The sequence below is a fragment of the Adiantum capillus-veneris genome, chromosome 25, assembly GCF_014529385.1.
Source record: "Adiantum capillus-veneris isolate H3 chromosome 25, ASM1452938v2, whole genome shotgun sequence".
NCBI lineage: Eukaryota > Viridiplantae > Streptophyta > Polypodiopsida > Polypodiales > Pteridaceae > Adiantum > Adiantum capillus-veneris.
Genome location: NC_140955.1, coordinates 130,338,229 through 130,358,388, shown reverse-complemented (window position 1 = coordinate 130,358,388; position 20,160 = coordinate 130,338,229). Strand labels below are relative to the sequence as shown.

The 20,160-nt window shown below is 41.9% G+C and overlaps 1 protein-coding gene across 1 annotated transcript in view; it reads left to right on the top strand.

Annotated features, from left to right (window-relative positions):
• Positions 1 to 20,160, top strand: part of LOC147425654 (uncharacterized) — a 237,668-nt gene that overhangs the window by 204,934 nt on the left and 12,574 nt on the right. The gene's annotated exons all lie outside the window — the stretch shown is intronic.

The window sequence follows — 20,160 nt, the reverse complement described above, 5'->3', positions numbered from 1 at the left end:
GAAGTAGCCAGTAGCGATTGGTTGTTTCCTATTGTAGTTGTTCCCAAGAAGAATGGGAAGTTGAGAGTATGTGTGGATTATAGGAAACTCAATGCGCAAACCATCAAGGATCCATTTCCATTACCCTTCACAGATATGTTGCTTGATGAGATTACAGGGTATGAGATGTACAGTTTTATGGATGGATATAGTGGCTACAACCAATTACAAATTGCTCATGAGGATCAAGGGAAGACCACTTTCATTACAAAGTGGGGAGCATTTATGTATCCGGTAATGCCATTTGGACTATGCAATGCAACAGCCACTTTTTAGCTGTGTATGATGGAGATCTTCAATGAGTTTCTTCATCATTTCCTTGCCATATTCATGGATGATTTCACCATATATTCAGCTGAGGAACGGCATTTACTATTCTTGGAAATGGTTTTTAAGCGTTGTCAAGAGAAGCGGATTTGTCTGAATCCATTCAAATCTGTTTTCCTAGTCTGGAAAGGCCAGCTCTACTGGGACATGTAGTATTCCTCAATGGAATAGAAATGGCCAATGACAAGATCCAGTGCGTTTAGCAGGCCAAGGCGCCCAGGAATGCATCTGAGTTAAGTTCTTTCTTGGGATATATTAACTTTTACAGAAGATTTGTGTATAAATTTTCCTCCCAAGCTTTACGACTGTATGAGCTCACAAAGAAAATCAGCACATTCAATTGGACTACTGAGTGTGAGGAAAGTTTCCAGAACTTAAAAAATGCCATTATCAGTAAACCAGTCCTTCGGCAACCAAATTGGGATGTTATCTTCCATGTACATGTGGATGCTTTGGGGCTGGCGATGTAGGAAATACTAGCCCAACCAGATGGAAGGACTGACTATCCTGTCTACTTTGCCAGTCGCTCGCAGATTCAGCCAGGTTGAATAAGGTTATACAACCACTAAATGAGAAGCTCTAGGGATGGTTTTCAGTGCTACAAAATTTAGGCATTATTTGCTAGGCAAATTGTTTCATTTCTATGTGGATCATCAGGCCCTATTATTCTTGATTAATAAAGTCATTATTCAAGGCAAGCTAATACGATGGATGATGTATCTTTAAGAGACGAACTAGCGGATGCTGAATTATTTCATCTGGAAGCAACAGAATCAGCCGATCCTAAATTATACGAAGTATATCAGTTTCTTTCTCAGGGAAGTTTTCCAGATGACTGGAAGAAAAACCAGAACAAGTCTCTAGTTATCAAAAGCTTAAATTTTACCATCATTGGGGGCTCACTCTATAGATTGGGTGTCGATGGTATTCTTCATCGACGTGTGCCTATGGAGGGGAGAATGCAAGTCATCTCAGAGGCGCATAATGGAGAATCTAGTGGACACTTTTCTACTGATGTAACTGACAAGAAGATTCTGGAAGTTGGTTTATGGTGGCAAACATTGATATCCGACGTCATAAGTTTTTGCAAAACTTGTGACATATGTCAAAGAATGGGTAGACCCACAACTGTAGACATGACTCCCTTAACACCAGTACAACCACTGGGTGTTTTCATGAAATGGGGTTTGGATTTTATGGGACCTTTCAAGAAGGTTACTCCCAGGAAGAATAGGTATATAGTGATGGCTACCTGCTATGTAACCAAGTGGGTAGAAGCTAAGGCTCTTCCTGACAACACAGCCAAATCCACTGCAAGATTTTTATTTGAGAATATTGTATGTCACTATGGATGTCTTGTGAAGATTGTGTCGGACCAAGGGACACACTTCATCAATGACACTATGGAGAACCTTATGGATATGCTTTCAGTCAAGCATCAGAAATTCACACCTTATTATCCTAGAAGCAATGGACAGGCCGAAAGCAGTAACAAGACCATTAAGACTATTCTCACTAAGATTGTGCAAAAAAATCCAGACCAGTGGGATTTGAAGCTTTAGATTGCTTTATGGGCATACAAGACAGCTTATAAGGTCACTACGTGATTAATACCATTCAAAATGGTATATGGCACTGAAGTTGTTGTCCCTATGGAGTTTGTTATTCCAAGTCTCAGAATGGTTGTAGAATATGGGTTAGATTTTAATCACAATCTTAAGAAGCGACTGGAGGAGCTTACCCAGTTAGATGAACTGAGACAACTAGCTATGCTGGAACGGGAGATTGTTCAGCAAAGAAGGAAACACTGGCATGACTGAAGGATTAAGGTCCGGGAGTTTCAGAAAGGGGATGTGGTACTCCTATATCAGTCCAGATTGGGTCCTAAGAAGCCAAATCTAAATATAGTTTGGGCAGAACCATTCGAAGTGGACAGGGTTTTCTCCAACAGTACGGTAAGATTGAAAGGCCCATCTCGATTACTGCTTCCAGGGGTGTATAATGGAGCTAAAATCAAGCTCTACTATTCAGAAGCTAGAGAGCCTTGCCAAGAACAGGGTACTAAGGATCTGGGCGTTGAAGACCAAGAAATTCTAGAATCAACTATCTTGGGACTTTTTCATGTGCAGCCAGTTCCAGTTCCAGAACCAGTTTCAGACCAGTACCAGCACGACCAAGCCAGGCTTATACCAGGACCAGAACAGTGGGGACAAATTTATGAGTTTTTAGGGGACCAACGGTCAAATGGAATATCAGTGCTAATCATTTCAATGACGGGCAAAATTCTTGTCCAATGCATGTCTGCCACGTCAGATGCGGTGCACAGAAGTCTAGGAACGGTAAGTGGTGGAGTTTTTATGGTGCGAGCGTGTATAACAATAAGGCGAGTAGGTGTTTTTTCTTGCAAATTCCCTGCGCGACACAAACCTCCTATTGTCCACTTGCCATCGCCGAGCTCTGAAGTTTCTTCAGAGCCGCAAACCTCATCCTCTGAGGAGACCGTGGATTGTCGTCTGACTTTGCCAGCCACACCAAGATACGGTTTTGAAGAATCAATTAAGTCATCTTCTTCTTCACCTGCTCTTCACGGTGCATGGGTAGGAGGAAACTGTCAAAAAATATGCAGGACACTATCGATGAAACCAAAGCCCTTATTATTGCAAAATTCAGCGCTATGTGCTTACTGAGCAAGCTAAGGCTCTACTCCAACTGTGGGACTTGCATGTGGTTTTACAAGCCACGAGGATTGAGTTTGACACAGCCATTATAAGGCAAGTCCTGGAATCTTTCAATGTTGAAGATGGTAGTGCTGTGATTTATGGCCAGAAGGTGTCTGTCACACCAGAAAGTATTGCTTTTGCATTCCGTATGCCAAACGGGCCCAAGACATCTGTGGCAACTACAGAGCAGATCAGTGCATCTTTGAAGGAGGATGATGCTGCTAAGCGGAAAAGGAAAGTCAGTGCGCAAGGGATTCCAATCGTAGGACTGGAAGCTCCCGCTACCTACCGATTTGTAGCTAAAGATGTGAGCCTGAAGAATAACCTGACATATGTGCCAGAGAAAATTTTTGCCATGCTTTTAGCAAAAAGACTGGAATCTCAAAGTGTATTTAAGGCTTGGTATGTTTGGCAGTTTCTGTACTGGGCAGCTGCTCCAGACACCCATGATCATGTGAGAATGGCTTGGAGTCAGAAGCCGTTTCCACTATCCAAAAATATAGACTTGTCATCGGATGAAGAAGAGCCAGAAATTCAGTCAATCTCCACTGGACTAAAAAGAAAGGCTAAACAAGATGAAACTGGCAGTTCAAAGAAGCCAAGGACGACACTGACTAAGAGCACTACTCTCCTAAAGCAGCTGGAAAGTCAAGTCAAAATAGTGTCAACACTACTGAAAGGATTCAAGTTATCCAGACTGAATAACAGACTGACGAGACCATTGGTGGAATCAACCACTCAGCAGGCCAGATTCCAGTAACCACCAGTACTGGACAAGATCAGTCAGAAAGGGCCAGTCCTGAGCAGTCAGCAGATCAGATTGATAAGGGCAAAGGCCCAGCTTCTCCAAATCCACTTGGCCGAGTCTCCATCCCATACAGTGAAGAAGCCATGCACTTGACAAAGAAAGATAGGTTACAACAGTTGCAGACTCATCCACTCAAGGGACGTCTCCTATTGCAGAAACCTGATTATGCTGCATTACCTCATATGGCTCCAGTCATAGTCTACAAGCCAACGGATTTTGCCCCAGCAATAGTTAATGATGGTTGTTCAGTACTCATACAGTCATCATGGAATACTATTGTCAATTGTATGGGACAAATGTTGGATGTTGCAAGGTCAGAAGATGAACTAATTAAGGTAAAGATTGAATTAAGGGAGGCTGAGGAGCAGATTGAAAAGCTGGAGCAAGGGAGAGCAGCCCAAAAACTACGCCACACTATCCTTGAGGCTCACTCAGATAGGACTCTTCAGCAGTTACAAAGTAAGCTTGCCAACGTAGAGTCTGAGATGCAGACCATGCGGGAAGAAAAGGCTGAAGGTCAACGAGCTACTGATAGGTTCGAAACCATGCTAAGAATGAAGTGAGTTGAGTTCAACTCTTTACTGATCCACCACAATACCCTGAAGGCCACATTAACAGAAAGGTATATCTATAATAATCTGGCTGAGATCTTGAATCTAGCGGGCAATGTTGTTTTCAACATGGATAACTTGAAGTCTCTCAAGGAGACAATGCAGAGTGATTTACAGGATAAAGTTACTGAATATAACAATGCTCTGACAAATCAAGCTATCCTTGATTACATTGAACAACAGACTACCATTGACGAAGATGAGGATAAGGAGGAAGAAGAAGCAGAGAAGGAGGAAGATGAACCAAACAAAGGGCATAATGATGATGCCTCTCCTCCATCTCCACCTACAGGACCTGGTACTAGTGGTACACGGCCAACTGGACGAAATCAGTCTCACAGGCAAACCAGCCAGACCAGCATGAAGGGCAGTGATCTAGTAATCAGCAGCTAGGAGAGCAACAACCCAGCAACATTGGGGATCCACCGGCACACCAGTCACAACACAGCAGGGATGCTAAAGGGAAAGGAAAAGTTGTGATTGAGGAACCAGCAGGTGATGAGCAACATTCATTATAGCTCATCACGCTGAACAAGAGACTGAGACATCAGCAGGCTCCTATAACTAGGCAGTATCTGGAGGATGATGATCTTATCTCTGATTTGGAGCGTTTTCAGCGACTGTATGTCGGCGCCAGGGAAATGGTTGAGCATTGGAAATCAGCTGCTTTCCATGATCAAGAGGCCTGCCAATTACGTGCACATCCCAGTACAATAAAGCTGTTAGAAAGGGTGCCTAAATGGATACTCACTGCTGAAGAGAGAGTAACCAATCCCCATTGGCAGAGACAGTCTATTGCAGATTGTCGCTCTCAGGCCATGGAATTAGAGCTTCTACTGGGGAACAAGCCGACATATAAATGCATGAAGGATGTGAGGAATCAACTGAAAGAGGTCTTAGTGCAAATGCAAATTGCTAGGGGAGTTCTGGATCAAAGGGTGTGGACCATTCTTGAAGACCAGACTGTCACCAGCAAGGGAACTCAAACTCAAATGTCAGTGGGAGGACAGGCAACTGCTCTCCGACGACTGTTTCAGCTGGTTAGAGTAACCAGAAAAATGATGCATCAAGAGAACCAAGCTGTTCTTAACTTCTTGGAATTTGTGCATGATTCCACAGTTCTCTTGTATGCTTTACCAGCAAGAGAGGCAGAGTTGCCAAGATTCTTTTCAGCACTTTATCCTCAACATCTAGAACCAGTCGATCGGCTCACATATTTCAAGATTGTTGATGATCTTCAGGATTGGTATGAGCGATCGACTGTGGAATGAAAAACTTGGCAAACACTGTTCAACGACGCTCTCCAACTGAATGATCTCCAGGAGCTGAAAGATGAGGTTTAGAGGATCAAATTGTGTATGGGCCAATGGAAAATTCATATCAAAGGCCTCACTAAGATTACCAACCAATTGATGCAACTCACTGTTGAGTCCTCTAAACTGCCTGAAAAGGATATTACGGCTAAACCAGGCCTAGGACCACAGTACAGAGAGATGGCTGAGATTCTTTTTGAAGCTCGGATCAAAACCAATCAGCCTCTCCTAGAAGGATGGATCCATACAGCCTCGCATTGTCACAAATTGGCTAGAACTCGGATCACCAAAGGCAGACGCACGCTCTATGATCCCGACACCAAAACTTATCATCCTCTCACGCCTTATGGAATTGAGATGACCACAGAAAGGCAGGATCAGCTTGAGCAAGAGGCCATTTACAGGCTCATTCAGAAGGAGAATGATGGCACTGGGACTTCTCAGACGCCATTCAGATCAAAGGGTAAACGGAAGCAGGTTCAGTGGAAGGATACTGGGTAGTTCCATCTCAGAAGTCGGTCAAGGATTTTTTCGCCGGTCTTCGAATCAAACAGTGAATTTTTCCACTAGTTTTTGCAGCAGACGCTAGATTTTTCCACTCAGGGGTTGGTGTCATTTGGCTGACATCCCTTGGAATTACAATTATAAGGGCGTCAAGCACTCAATGGGCAAAATTCCAGAAGAATCAGACGGTGGATTTTTTCAGTCCGACTTGGCTGGATGCCCATGGAATCACAACTATAGGGGTGTCTGAGTAAAATTCCAGAAGAATCAGACGGTGGATGTTTTCAGTACAACTTGGCTAGATGCCCATGGAATTACAACTACAAGGGTGTCAAGCACTAGACGAGCAACATTCCAGCAGAATCAGACGGTGGATTGTTTCTCAGAAATTTTGGAATCTTGCCAAAATTCAAGAAAGGAGGGAAGGATGCAGATGGCTAAGTCAGTCTCACTGGGTGGGAACCGGCTCCTGTGAGACGAACAGTGGACAGTAATTACCACGATAGTTACCACGGTAATTCCCAAGGCATATAAATAGGACCCATTACATTGTAATTGGGTTGGCATTAATCGGGTGACATTTTTCCGCTGTACATCTGCTTAGCTTTTGATTCATAATCCTTAACTCCTAAGATGTTCTTGAGCTACATCATCTTTATTTGTAATCTTTCATCTGTAATCCTAAATATAGCAATACAGTATACTCCAGTCATACATACTTTGTACTCATTCTCTCTGAGTCTGAATCTTAATATGAATCTGAATCTGAACATCATTCTAAGTACTTCAGTCTGTTTCTCATTCCAGTAGATGTATTCTAGTTCAGTTTCTATTTCCTTGTCCAGCCTACTATTTGAACTAACACATCACCAGTAGTTGTAAACTTCTAACACTGGAATCATCTATCTAAAGAGATCAGCTCCAATTCCAAACTGGTATGACGTTTTCATTTTCCAGGCTACTGGGTAGCTAAACAATTCTTGAAACATTCATTGTGATCATTTTGACTCGGTTTGGGTTTTTTGGATAGTTGTGGATCAAGTGAATAATGACACCACAATCAAGACAATAGGCATTCACTTGAGTGATTCTATCTGAGGATATTGTTTGACCAAGTGGTTGCCACAGCTTTTGTGACAATCTATCTCTGGTTGAGGAGCTTCTTCTTGCATTTCCTCTTGGCTATAAACACGTTCTGACCTAGCTAAGCCTCTACTAACAATGAATTGCAATGTCCTTTTGTCCATCTCATACCTTTTTTCTTGAGAACATAGGAGGTGGAGGTTGTACCGGCCTCACCATTCCATGTGTTTCTCTCATCTTCTGCCGCTTCGAAGGGCAGTACCCGCTTTGGTTGTTACAATACATTGTAGCTGGTATTAGTGCTTGTTTGTTAAATTATTCCATCATCTGCATGTATCTCATGTCTACAGGCATTCTAGCACCTGGCAGTAGAGGCTAATGCCCTAAGACAGGCTGTGGCCTTGCAACTCCTATTGGACCTAGTGCATTCCCACATTAAGAAGAGAATGGGGTCTAGGCGGGCCTCTTTATTTGGTAGTTTAAGGAATTCAAACCTTTAGTATTAAGAAAGTAATCAAAGGATAGTTTTTGAATTCAAACAGGCAATAAAAAGTTTATTTGAATTCAAAGTTTCCCCCCAAAATGGGATTTAAAATCAAGCGAGTAAAACCATATCATGTAGCATATCTATGGAAAGAGCTTGATGCATAGATTGTAGATCTATGATCTCCTCTCAAATCGGAGATCATATATGGGGATTATGGAAGGCCAAAAATCATAAAAAATTTCACCTCCTTTTTGGGGGGGAAAGTGCATCCTTTGACCACTCTTACACATCTCTTACACACCCACCATTCTTGCACACATGGTGTACACCTATTCATCAAAATGTTAATCACCTCCATAAGCTCATAGAAAATAAAGAGGCACTCCTACATCCCATCCTCTTCCTAATGCGTAGAGTTTCTAGGAGGAGTAGGTGCTACTCGAACAGGTTGTACATACTTGTCCCTAGCATGCATGTTCCATGCCATAGTAACACTCTTCCCTCGTATGGTTTGTCCATTTTCTCTCAATTTTGCACCACTTAGGCTCCATTCGATCAGTATTTACAAGAGGAGCTAACCTCTTGACCATTTTGGTGATAAAATTATCTTGATCAACAAGTGCCACTGGTGTTTTGATAGATTCACTCATCTGGAAATCACTGTGCTGAGAGGATGTGTCATCCTCTTGACTCTTACAATCGTTTTCTTTATATTCCTCACAGTTATCCACCAGATAAAGAGATTCTTTGATCAATTCGTTTAGTGTCATGCTCCTTATCATATGCACATCCTTTTGAAGACCCACATGTCTCATTCCTTGGATAAAGATTAACATTAACCGTGCTTGCATAGGAAGTTCTGCTCCTGGACAGAACTTGATATATCTCTTGAGCCGTAATACCGCTCTACGTACTAATTCGCCCGCTTTTTTTTTGAATTTGTGAATTTGCGAGACCGTATTGTGAGATATGCCTTTCTGCGAGAATTCTTCAATGAATTCTTCAAACAGCTTGTCTAGAGTCTCAAAATCACATCTTTCCACTGAGTCAAATCATGTAGCTGCGTCATCTTCTGGAGTTAGTACAAATCCCACAAACTGTGTTGCAAAATCAAAAACTTCCTCTACTCTAATTACTCTTTTGAAAGCTGCTATGTGATCTCTCAGATCTTTATCTCCAACGTATCTCTTGTTTACCCATTTTTGGAACTGGGATGATCTAGCTCATCGATGTCTACAAGTCTAACCATAGACACTCCCAATATTGCTCTTGCTTTAGGCCTTCTACTATGGCTAGGTTCTTCTTTAAAGGGATTCGTCGTTCTCTTGGAGATTGGTTCATGAGAAGGCACGTCTTCCATCTCTATGATCTCTCCATCTCTCGTTATCGCTCTAGAAGGGAATCCAGGTGTCTCTCTCTTTGGAATTCTCGTAAGAATTCTTGTGTTTGGTGGAGGTATCTGTGGTCCTTCATTGACCAAATATCCACCTATGTCTAATGCAGTCCATGGATTTTTGATTTCTACAACTTTGTATTCTCGTCCATACTTGTCAAGAACTATAGACTTTCATTGATGGTCAACTCCGTATGCATAGACATATGAGAGCTTGTAATTTGACAACTCTCCTGGATATGGCTCTGAGCACCTATAAAGGTTGACCTCATTGTCATCAATATATCAAAATAGTCCTTCACTCTTACGATCTTTTATCCGGACTCTTTCAACAAGCTTGGTCTTTATCAACAACTGCAAGTTTGGAAGATCCATTATGGACGAATTCTCCTCTATCGCCCGCTGGGATTTTAAAGCTTGTATAAGCTAAGTTTGACTCTAAAGAAAACATGATCTCTGGACTTAATAGATCTAGCTTGATGTAAAAAGGCTTATTACAATGTGTTCAAGTGCTTTGGTTAGGGAAAAGTCAAAACTATGTCCAAAACCGTGATCGTTTTCTCACAATTCTCTCAAATTGTCAGTTTTAGACACCTCTAACTTCTGGATGAATTTTTATGTGGCTCTGCAAAGACAGTGGTCTCGACAATCCCCAACTCCTCCCAAGAACTATGTCCAAAACTGTGATCGTTTTCTCACAATTCTCTCAAATTGTCAGTTTTAGACACCTCTAACTTCTAGATGAATTTTGATGTGGCTCTACAAAGACGGCGGTCTCAACAATCCCCAACTCCTCCCAAGAGGAAGAGATCATCCTATAGTCCTTCTCCTCGTCACTCTGAAAGGGAAGAGAGAAAACATAGGAATCAAAAGGCAAGAAAGAGTTCACCCTCCTCTCCCTCTTCTTCACCTTCCTCCTCTTCCAATGAAAGCAACGGTTACTCTCCTAGAGAATACAAGAGGAGAGGACATTGCAAATCCTACCCTGATTGGAAAAGATCCCAAAGAATATATAAGTTCAAAGAGGGAGTAAAGAGTATCTCTTTTCTCACCTATGATGGAACCTTTTGTGCTATTGACAAACTTTATCCAAAAATTTGATGCGGCCTTTGGAGAGGAGGGCCTCACAGAGTCCTCCAAGCTACACCATGTAGCTATACACTTCCAAAAATTTGCTCGTCAATGGTGGGCTAGCCTTCGTGGCAATGACGAGGTCCCAAAGACATGGAAGACTCTACGAGTTTCCATCATGAAGTTTCAATTCCTAATGAGCGATGTCAAGGATAAAGTGCTCATCAAATGGAGGAGTTTAAAGCTGCTCTCTAATGAGTCTATCCACAAATATGTAGACAAGTTTTGGGATTTACATCTCAAAGCTACAGTCTTTCAAAAAATAGACTTTGCCGAGCAAAAACAACAATTTTGTGTGGGATTACTTGAAGAAATGACCGAGTATGTCAACTCCCAATGGCTTGTTTCTATCACCGAATTCATCCACCACACTATGGTTGCATCTCGTATCAATTTCTAACAAGGGGCCAAGCCCATGTAAAACAAAGATCAAAATGATGGAAAGGGGAAGAACAATGCTCAAATTTCTTCCCAAGCAATTCCAACAACAGCAAGACCAAGGAGAAACGAGTTTACAAAGGTTAAAAAAAACTCTCTCATGAAGAGCTAGAGGCTTTTTGCAAGGATCACAAATGCTTTAACTGTGGGGAGCAAGGACATAGCTATCGTTCTTGCCCCAAAAGAAATGCCCACAATGAGACTCCTAGAGCTTCCACGGTTGAAGCTCAAAAAGAGGATGCTCATTGCAAAGGATCATCTCTTTCATATGCTTGGGGAAAGGTGAGAGAGCATGATGCCCTCATCCTATTTGATCATGGCTCTACTCACAACTTCATATCAATGGAGTTGGCCACTAAGTTGGGCATTCAAGGTTTTGAGATGGAAGATATTGTAACTACCGATGGATATTTCAAGGGACAACAAGCCTCTGTTACTCCCTTGATTGGGAAGTTGAGGCTTCATATCCAAGGAGATGTCGACAAAAAAGACTTTTTCATCTCTCCTCTCCAACATGAGGATGTTATCCTAGGGGCACCATGGTTCAACCACATGGCTGCCAACATGAAATTCCCTAAAAGGAGAATCTACTTCACCTGCAGGGAAAAGAGCAAGTATGTAGATGCTAATGAGCCCGATCGTACTATACCACTTGTAAATTCACTTGCTTTTGATAAGTCAATAAAAAGCTCAGTTTCCTCATACATGATTTTTGTCAAAGAGTCTCTAAATGATGCTAATGTTTTAACAAAACAAAGTGGTAGGCATCAAGAAGAATTAGACTTGTCTAAATTTCTAAATCAATTCCAAGACGTATTTATTGATGACATCCCTGTGTTGTTATCTCCAAAAGGAGGGGATGATGAGCATATGATAGAGCTTCTACCCTGAAGCTCACCGCCTAATAAACCTCCCTGTCCAAAAGGATCTTGACAGGTTAGAGTTTTTGGATTGTGGCATGTAGCTTCATAATTAAATCATGGTTCTTCTATCAAAAAGAGAAATATTAGTCATCAAATGCAATGTTCATTGGCATCCGAAGCAAAGAACAATTATAAAATATAATCACCTATTTGAGATCTTTTAGAAATGAGCATATCCAAGAAAAAAGCTTCCTGTAAGTATCCATGGTTTTGCAAAAAGATGGAATATAATTAGAACATAAAAAACATTGAAAACCCCAAATCTTACCCAACAAAGAATGCTATCACCTCTTTTGATCTATGTAAAAAGACTCATAATCCTTGAGTTATTGCAAAAAGATATACGATAATTAGAAAATAAAGAGCATTGAAAACCCAAATCTTACTTACCAAATAAAGCTATTATCACTTTTGAGCTTTGAAAACATTTGTAACTGGAAATGATTGTCCTCCCACGAGACACATTAATAAAAGTAGATTAGAAACCAAAACAACCTTCTTTATCATTATCCATGCAAAAAACCACATGACCATTAAATGCTTTATAGTATTATCCATGGTTTTACAAAATGGTCCTTACCTAAACATAAAGGCTATCACCTCTTTCAAGCTTGTAGGTGGTATGGATTGTCCTCCCATACCAAGCACTAATACAAAGTAATAAGAAATTACAACACACAATTAGAGAAAACCATGAAAAAAAAAGAAATTGACATATTTAAATCACCTCTTTTGAGCTTGTAGGTGGTAAGAAGTGTCCTCCCATGCCAAGCAAGAAGAAACCAAAATAACCAATTAGAAGAAACATGGAAGAAAAAAGAGCATCGAAACATCTAAATCACCTCTTTTGAGCTTGTAGGTGGTAAGGGGCTCCTCTTATACAAAGCACTGATAGAAAGTGACAAGAAACGAAAACAACCAATTATCTATCAAAGAAAGAAGAAAAATGAGCATTAAAACATCTAAATCACCTCTTTTGAGCTTTTAGGTGGTCACCTCTTCTGATCTTGTAGGTAGTAAAGAGTGTCCTCCCATGAAAAGCACTATTACAAAGTGATTAGAAACTACAACAAGCAATTAGAAGAAACAATGAAGAAAAAAAGAGTATTGAGACATCTAAATCACCTCTTTTGACTTGTAGGTGGTGAGGAGTGTCCTCCCATGCCAACATGGGGGATCACTACAATAAATAAATGTCAATCACATGAATTCAATAGTATGGATTTTTTTATTTTTTATTTTTTCACATTTTCACATACAGAAAGGGGTTGAAATAATGATCTCAAGAAAAAATTTACAGATGGAATAAAAAAAGGGTATTTTTTATTGATGAAAAATTCACAATTACAGGGTTTTATAAATAGTCCTTGAACGCACACATATACATGTTTTATATATAGTGACCGACCCCGACCCTGACCCCTCCGCCAGTCGAGCATGCCAAGCACTGATAAAAAGCGAGAAGAAATCAAAACAGCCAATTAGGAAAAACAATGAAATAAAAAAGAGCATTGATACATCTAAATCACCTACTTTGGGCTTGTAGGTGGTCATAGCTTCTAGGTGGTAAGGAGTGTTCTCCCATGCCAAGCTCTAATGGTAGGCTATTAGAAACCAAATCAACCAATTAGAAGAGCAATGAAGGAAAAAAGAGCATTGGAACATCTTACCCTTCAAATAATCTTATCACCTCTTTGAGGTTTGGAGGGACTTATAGGTGAGAAGCATTATCCTAGTCCCATAAGAAGGATAAACAAAAATTGAGTAGAATTCAAACCAACTCCTTAAACATCATCTATGTAAATTGACGTATACATCTTTAGTGCAACTAGTGGAAGCAATGCAATACACTATGTCGTTGGCATTAAAAGAAAATTGGTGAGTCATTTGAAGCCATTTAATTGAGATCATGGACAATAGGAGAAATCACCATCTAGCAGGTATGAAAAACCAAAAAAAGTGATTCATTTAAGGCTATGAATTAAACACCTAATAGTGATTGATTGTAATATAACACAATCCAAAAAAGGGTAGCCACAATGTATACTTGTCATCAAATATAGAGATGCCTATAACGTGCATCATTCTTCCATAAAGTGCCGCTTAGAAATTGTAAAATCCATCTCTTTCAGCCCCTCTAAATGATAGTAAGCTATTGGTGAATAATATGTCCATGTCCTCCATAGGTGGAACTATGTTGTCTTGGCATCATCTCATCAACCTCTAATATGAGCATATCAAAGAACTCCATATCGTTCATCTCTATCTGTGTCTCTAGGGAGCAGATCCACTCTATCTCTATTTGCACAAACTCTGGTGACACCTTCTATATCTCATTAGAGCACTTCTGCTCTTTCTTTGTCTCTACAGAGTCCACTAACATGTCCTGCATAGCTAAATGCTCTGTCCTCCTGAGCATAGTGAAGCTCAACTGCAAATGAGGCGTGTCTCATCTCTCAATCGTCACATGTCAATGTCGTACTCTAATGTCGTCTTGAATCTCATATACAAACATAGGATAGACCAAGCCACTCATGGCTTCTCTCCATATACATTTGGAAAAACCGCTCTCAAAGAGTTACATGACAACCACTATCTGCTAGTTGTCGCACTTAGATCAAAATTCGCCTCAACTGTGGAACATAATGCACATTTCATAGCATATATGATGCACCATTGGGCAATGATAAGCAAACATCTCCTACTCCTGCAATGAAAAACGTCGAACCATCACTCAAGCGTACTCAACCAAGATTCCCACTATAAAAAGTGTGAAACAACTCACAACATGGTGTGAGGTGGAAGAAAATTACATCCTCATCTAGCAACCAATGGGAAGATATGTCACATGTACAAGACATATAAGTAAGAGGTGCGCTAAAGGCAAATGTGATATCTCACTGCCACACTCACCCACCTCTCTAGCACGTGTCAAAACCTTCTCTACATCTCACACACGTTCTTTCCATTGCTCATATGTCGGAAGCAACGATGCCTAATTTTCCCTTTGTGACCACAATGCCAACATCACATATATCAGAAACTGAAAGACTATGGTCTCTCATGTTGTAGACTCGGCAGTACCATCACACATAATGTAAAATGATGTCAAATCAAGATCAAACTATGGCAAGAAATCCTGGGAGAAATTCGATAGAGTCTCGCATGTAAACTGAGTAAAATCTCAATCAAAATCACGACCATATACCGCATCAAAGACACCAAGTGGGAGATCACCTTCACTACTACTACACAATCATAACCATGATCAAAGTATCGATCCAATGCTCGTATATGTAAAAGTTGTAGATCAATGTAGGTTTACCAAGAGATAATAGAAAACAATGTCCAAACTCTTCCAAAGCCAGCAGAGAATGCAAGCACAAGCTACGATTGATAGAAAAACAATGCTCACTACGCATCCCAACAACAAATCTTACAAATTGTACCTGTAAAATTGTAAAACTTGTACCTGTGACTACATGTAACCACCACGAGCATACACGAGCAACTTGAAAACACTGCTCAATGCTATGTGACTCACCTCCTCAATCATTACAAAATCAATGCAAATTGAAAACACTCGTTGCTCCATGCTATGTGACTCACCTCTTGATGAGGTCTTTTAAACCTTTATGAACGGTAATTTATGAACTTGATTAGACAACTACCATGGTCCAAGATAGCAATGAGGCTAGCCGGCATAGTGCAATGTTTAGCCAAGTGTTGGTGGGTTGTTTTACAAGAATTGGGACTCTATGTGATGATCTATGCTTTGTCGTGGCCTCAACCCAACCGTCACATGACGGCACGGTGAGCATTGTTGCACAATGGCCCACCCTGTTGATGCCCTCACACAGTGGCAAGGTGTGTGCTATTGCACAACGGCCCACCCTGTTGATGCCTAGCCGCTCTGCACTTTAGCGAGTGGGCGTGTGCGATTGAGATGGGCCCTCAAGGGACATAATGATCTCATCTCTATGGTACATGCATATGCTACAAATTCAAACTTTATTGATATCATATCAACTTTACAAACTCAAAAGGGACAAGATTGGTCACCAAACGTACTATGCTAAGCTTGTACATTGTTCTATGGACTTTTTAGATAGTACATAAGATAAGAAGGCTTATGAGGCGTTGCCCCTCTGATGCACTCTCTCTAGAGTCTAGACAGGTGAACCACGCAAGTTCTGAGCTATGGGTTCCTAAGGTGAGCCCTGCTCTGAGCTATGGGTTTGTCTTGAGGATCTTTCTGCAATGGTTCTTTGAGAATAGCAACGAAGGGCGTGGCCGCACGGTGGGTAGGTATTTGTGAGCTCCTATACGAGACTTGCAAGCCCGGTGTGTGGGAGGAGGGCTTGCATCGTGTGCAGTGGGAGTTGGAGGCTTCCTCGCCTGGGTCTGAGACCTAGCTTGGAACTTTGCTCGCTCTATCTGAGGTTTGCGCGAGGCCTGCGTCCCATCTTAGGCGCGCTGAATTTTATTGTATTTGCTCCAAGGTCATCTTTTTTTTTAAAAAAAGCAAAACTCACAATTGTGCGTGAATTATATTAATCAACCAAAATAATTACAAGGTCTTGTCATGCTCGCGTTGAGCCATCTTAAGCGCGCTGAATTTTATTTTTTTTGTGTGAAGCTCCAAGGCTTAAGCACGATTATTGTCTAAGGAGGACTTGCGATTATTGTCTAATGTTAAGCGCGATTATTGTTTAAGGAGGACTTGCGATTATTGTCTAGGAAGGAAAAGCTTGTATTACTTGCTTGAGAGAGCGATTATTATCTCTTTAAAGCCTTTTTTCCTTAAGCTCGCTTTCTAGAGTTAGTCTTCATTACCCACTTAAGGTGTGGCTATAACGGAGATAATACTCGCTTTTTTTGAAAACGATACTTGCGGAGGTTGTAAATTCCACTATGGTCTTCGGGTTTATGGAGAAAGTTCTCAATAGAATTGAGCTCTGAAGAATCAGCACGGCTCGGTAATGTTCACCCAATATATAGCAAAAAGGATTCGTGTCAATTCAGTCCAGTGCAATGGTTGAGAGGATTTTGGCAAAAAGGCCGCTATTCTTCAATCGTGTGTTGATGTGCGTGCTCCCTTGGCACCCTCTGTTTGAATCTAACGAGGCATTCGAGGATCTTTGACCAGTATGGGTGGAGTTTGTCAACCTCCCCGTATGGCTTAGGAAGAACTTGAAGGACCTCGCAGCTTCGCTTGGTGATCCACTTTTTGTCCCATCTGCCAGAGCCTCGGGTGCAGAAGCAAACAAAGTCTGTATCTGGTGGGATCTGCGGAAGCCACAGCCAAAGAACTTGGTGGTGAATGTTGGGACAGGACTAAAGATCATTCCTCTGAACTTTAACACCTTCTTTGGGGCCTGCTTCAAATGCAACATATTTGGGCATTATGCGAGGGCGTGTCCCGCTGAGGTGCTAAAGCCTACATAACAGATGATGGAGAGAAGTACAGGCTACCCCATAGGGTGGCACAAATGCAGTAGATCCAAAAAAGAAGCCTACTAAAAATCTAAGCAAGGCATAGGGTGGTCAAAATAAAGTCAACTCGGATAAAGATGTGAAGAAACAAGATCATGGCAACACAACTGGGGTAAGGGCAAGTCCACCCAAAGCTACCGCTTTTCATCCATCGCTCTGCAAATAACGGCCACCGCAGTAATGCAGAAGATCGTGATGTCTCCAACTCTCAGGTCAAAAGATGAGGGCTGGCAACAAATATCTCATATTTCATGTAAATGGTTCAAAGCGCAGGCTAGGGCCTTGGGACAAAAATTCAAAGGTCTCCTAGTGGATTTCCCAAAGCCTCCTTTCCTATATGACAACTTATTCGAAGTTTTGGGAAAGAAGAATCAAGAGGACCTCTTCACTCCCAAGCTGGATACCATGCAGGTTCCAGCAGAAAAGGAGCCAATGGAAGAGGAAAACCTAAATGGGAACTCTGGTGAAGAGTTCCTAGAGGCAAAAGAATTTGTCCCCCTTTCCCAATGATGGATACTCTCTCTATTCAATCTTGGAACGTGAAGGGATTAAAAACCCAAAAGAAGGGCACCCTCTTCTGGGAAGAAGTGAAGAAAGAGAAGACTGTCAATTCCTGGGCCATCCAAGAGCACCATTTGGATGCTTGTAGCAAGAAAAAACAGGCTGTAGGAAAAAACTTATCTTTTATGGGGAAGGAAGTGACGATTTCAGCGGTGTCTTGTTCATCTCTGTGACAGAGATTTGGAGCCAAAGATGGTTCTAAACCACCCCTCGGAAGAGTCCTTGGTGTTAGAAGCAGATGGGATGATCAACCTATCACCATAGTAAATGTTTACAGCCCTTGCAACGCAAAGGATAGAGCTAAACTATGGATGCATCTCAGGGATACTTCGATCGAAGGGGAGTGGCCGATGGTTGGAGATTTCAATATGGTTGAGAAAAACAAGGACAAAACAGGCTCCGCCAGTATACTGGATGGCTTAGAAAAGTCTAAATGGTTGAGCTTATGTGAGAAGTGGGCTATGATTGACTTGTGGGAAGTGGGCCCATGGAACAGCATACCTGGATTCACCTACACAAGCCTTCAGTATGCCCACACTACCTCCTGGTTGGACAAATGCTACTGCTCTCATCAAGCTGACTGGATCTCATCGACATTAGTAATGAAGGTAATCTCAAAAGCCTCTCCGATCACATGCCATTACACTCACAACTCAAGAAAGATAAAAGGGGGCGGGGGGCAATCCCCGAGAGGGGAGAAAAAGCTTCTGGTTATAGGGACACACCTATTCAAAGACCCTCTTTTCAGAAGCATCACCAAGAAAGCATTGGGAAAGCTCAAGAAAGATGTGGGGATGAATAAACCTAGTGCTTGGAATCTATTTTTTCAGAGTGTACAAAAAGCTATCAAAACTTCGGGTCCTTGGGTTAAAAAAGCCAATGAGGCACATATCAAACATCTCACAGAGGAGGTAGTGCAATTAGCCTCTGGGAAGGCTGCCGGACTGGCTACCGAGGATGAGCACAAGTGATGGCTTGAAGCTAAATCTCACTTGGCCAACAAACAGCTGGAGGAAATCAAGAAGGCGAGATTGCTCTCTAGGGAAACTTTCCTTCAACCAGAGCCTTTAAACCAAGTACATTTTTTTAGGGCTCTGAAAGTGAGGAAGAGTCGAGGCCGCGTGCAAGTGCTCGATGATGAGAAAGGGAATACAATTCAAAACCAAGATGAGATGGTTGGACTTATGCTCAATTATCTCAGTCAGATTATCGGCCAGCTAGAGACCCAATCTCAGGAATTGGAAGAAGCCTGAGCGTCTTTACTTGGGCGTCTTGAAAAGAAGGCTCCCCAAGAGGAAGCCAACTGCATGGAAATGGCCTTCTCTGAGGAGGAATGCTCAACGGCATTAAAAGATCTTGGCAATGAAAAGTCCCCCGGTTGGGATGGAGTAATGGCTGAATTCTTCAGGGAATTTTGGGATGATCTCAAGGGTCCAGTCACATGGATGGCCAATCAAGTTGTTTCCGAAGAGTCGTTGAGTGCAAGTGTTAAGAGAGGGCTTATCAAGTCCATCCCCAAACAAATCTGCTGCTCTCAACTTAAAACATTGGCGTCCCATTACGATGATGTCAGTAGCATACAAAATTATTGCCAAGGCGATAACTCTCAGACTTGCCCCCCTTCTGAGTCGGATCATTTCTCCCCATCAACACAGGTTCATTAAAGGGAGATCTATATATGACAGTACCTTGGCAGCAATGGTAGGAATAGAGTATGCATCCTTCTCCAAGCAAGAGTGCATATTGCCTGCAGCTGGACCTTGACAAAGCCTATGATAGAATAGAATGGTCCTATATAGAAGAATTCATGGGAGCTCTAGGCTTTGGGCCTCGCCTTTGTCGCCTCATACGCACACTAGGCGTTGGCAGCCAATCAGAGCTCCTATTTAATGGCAGAATTGTGGGCTCTTTTGAGGTTAAAAGGTCTATTAAGCAAGGATGTTCCTTGGCCCCCTTGCTTTTCATCATCAGGTCGCATCCTCTCATTACGATGCTCGAAGCCAGTGCTGCGCGGGGAGACATTCAGGGTCTAGCATTACCGGGCAATGACCAGCAATTGGCCAAAATGTTCGTAGATGATTCGCTCCTATTCTTGAAGGCGTGCCCTCAAGTTGTCAGGAGACGGCCTCGGGATCTAAGTGCAATATAGAGAAGTCAAGACTTATCTCCCTGTCGGAGAACGACTCTTTTGACCCTGCAGTACGGACAGGAGAGATTATCTCAAAAGGGAGTGTATTCAGACACCTGGGAGCCCCCGTAAGGGTGGACTTAACCCACAGGCAAAGGTTTCAATGGGTCCTTGAAAAAATAAGCTCAAAAATGAGAA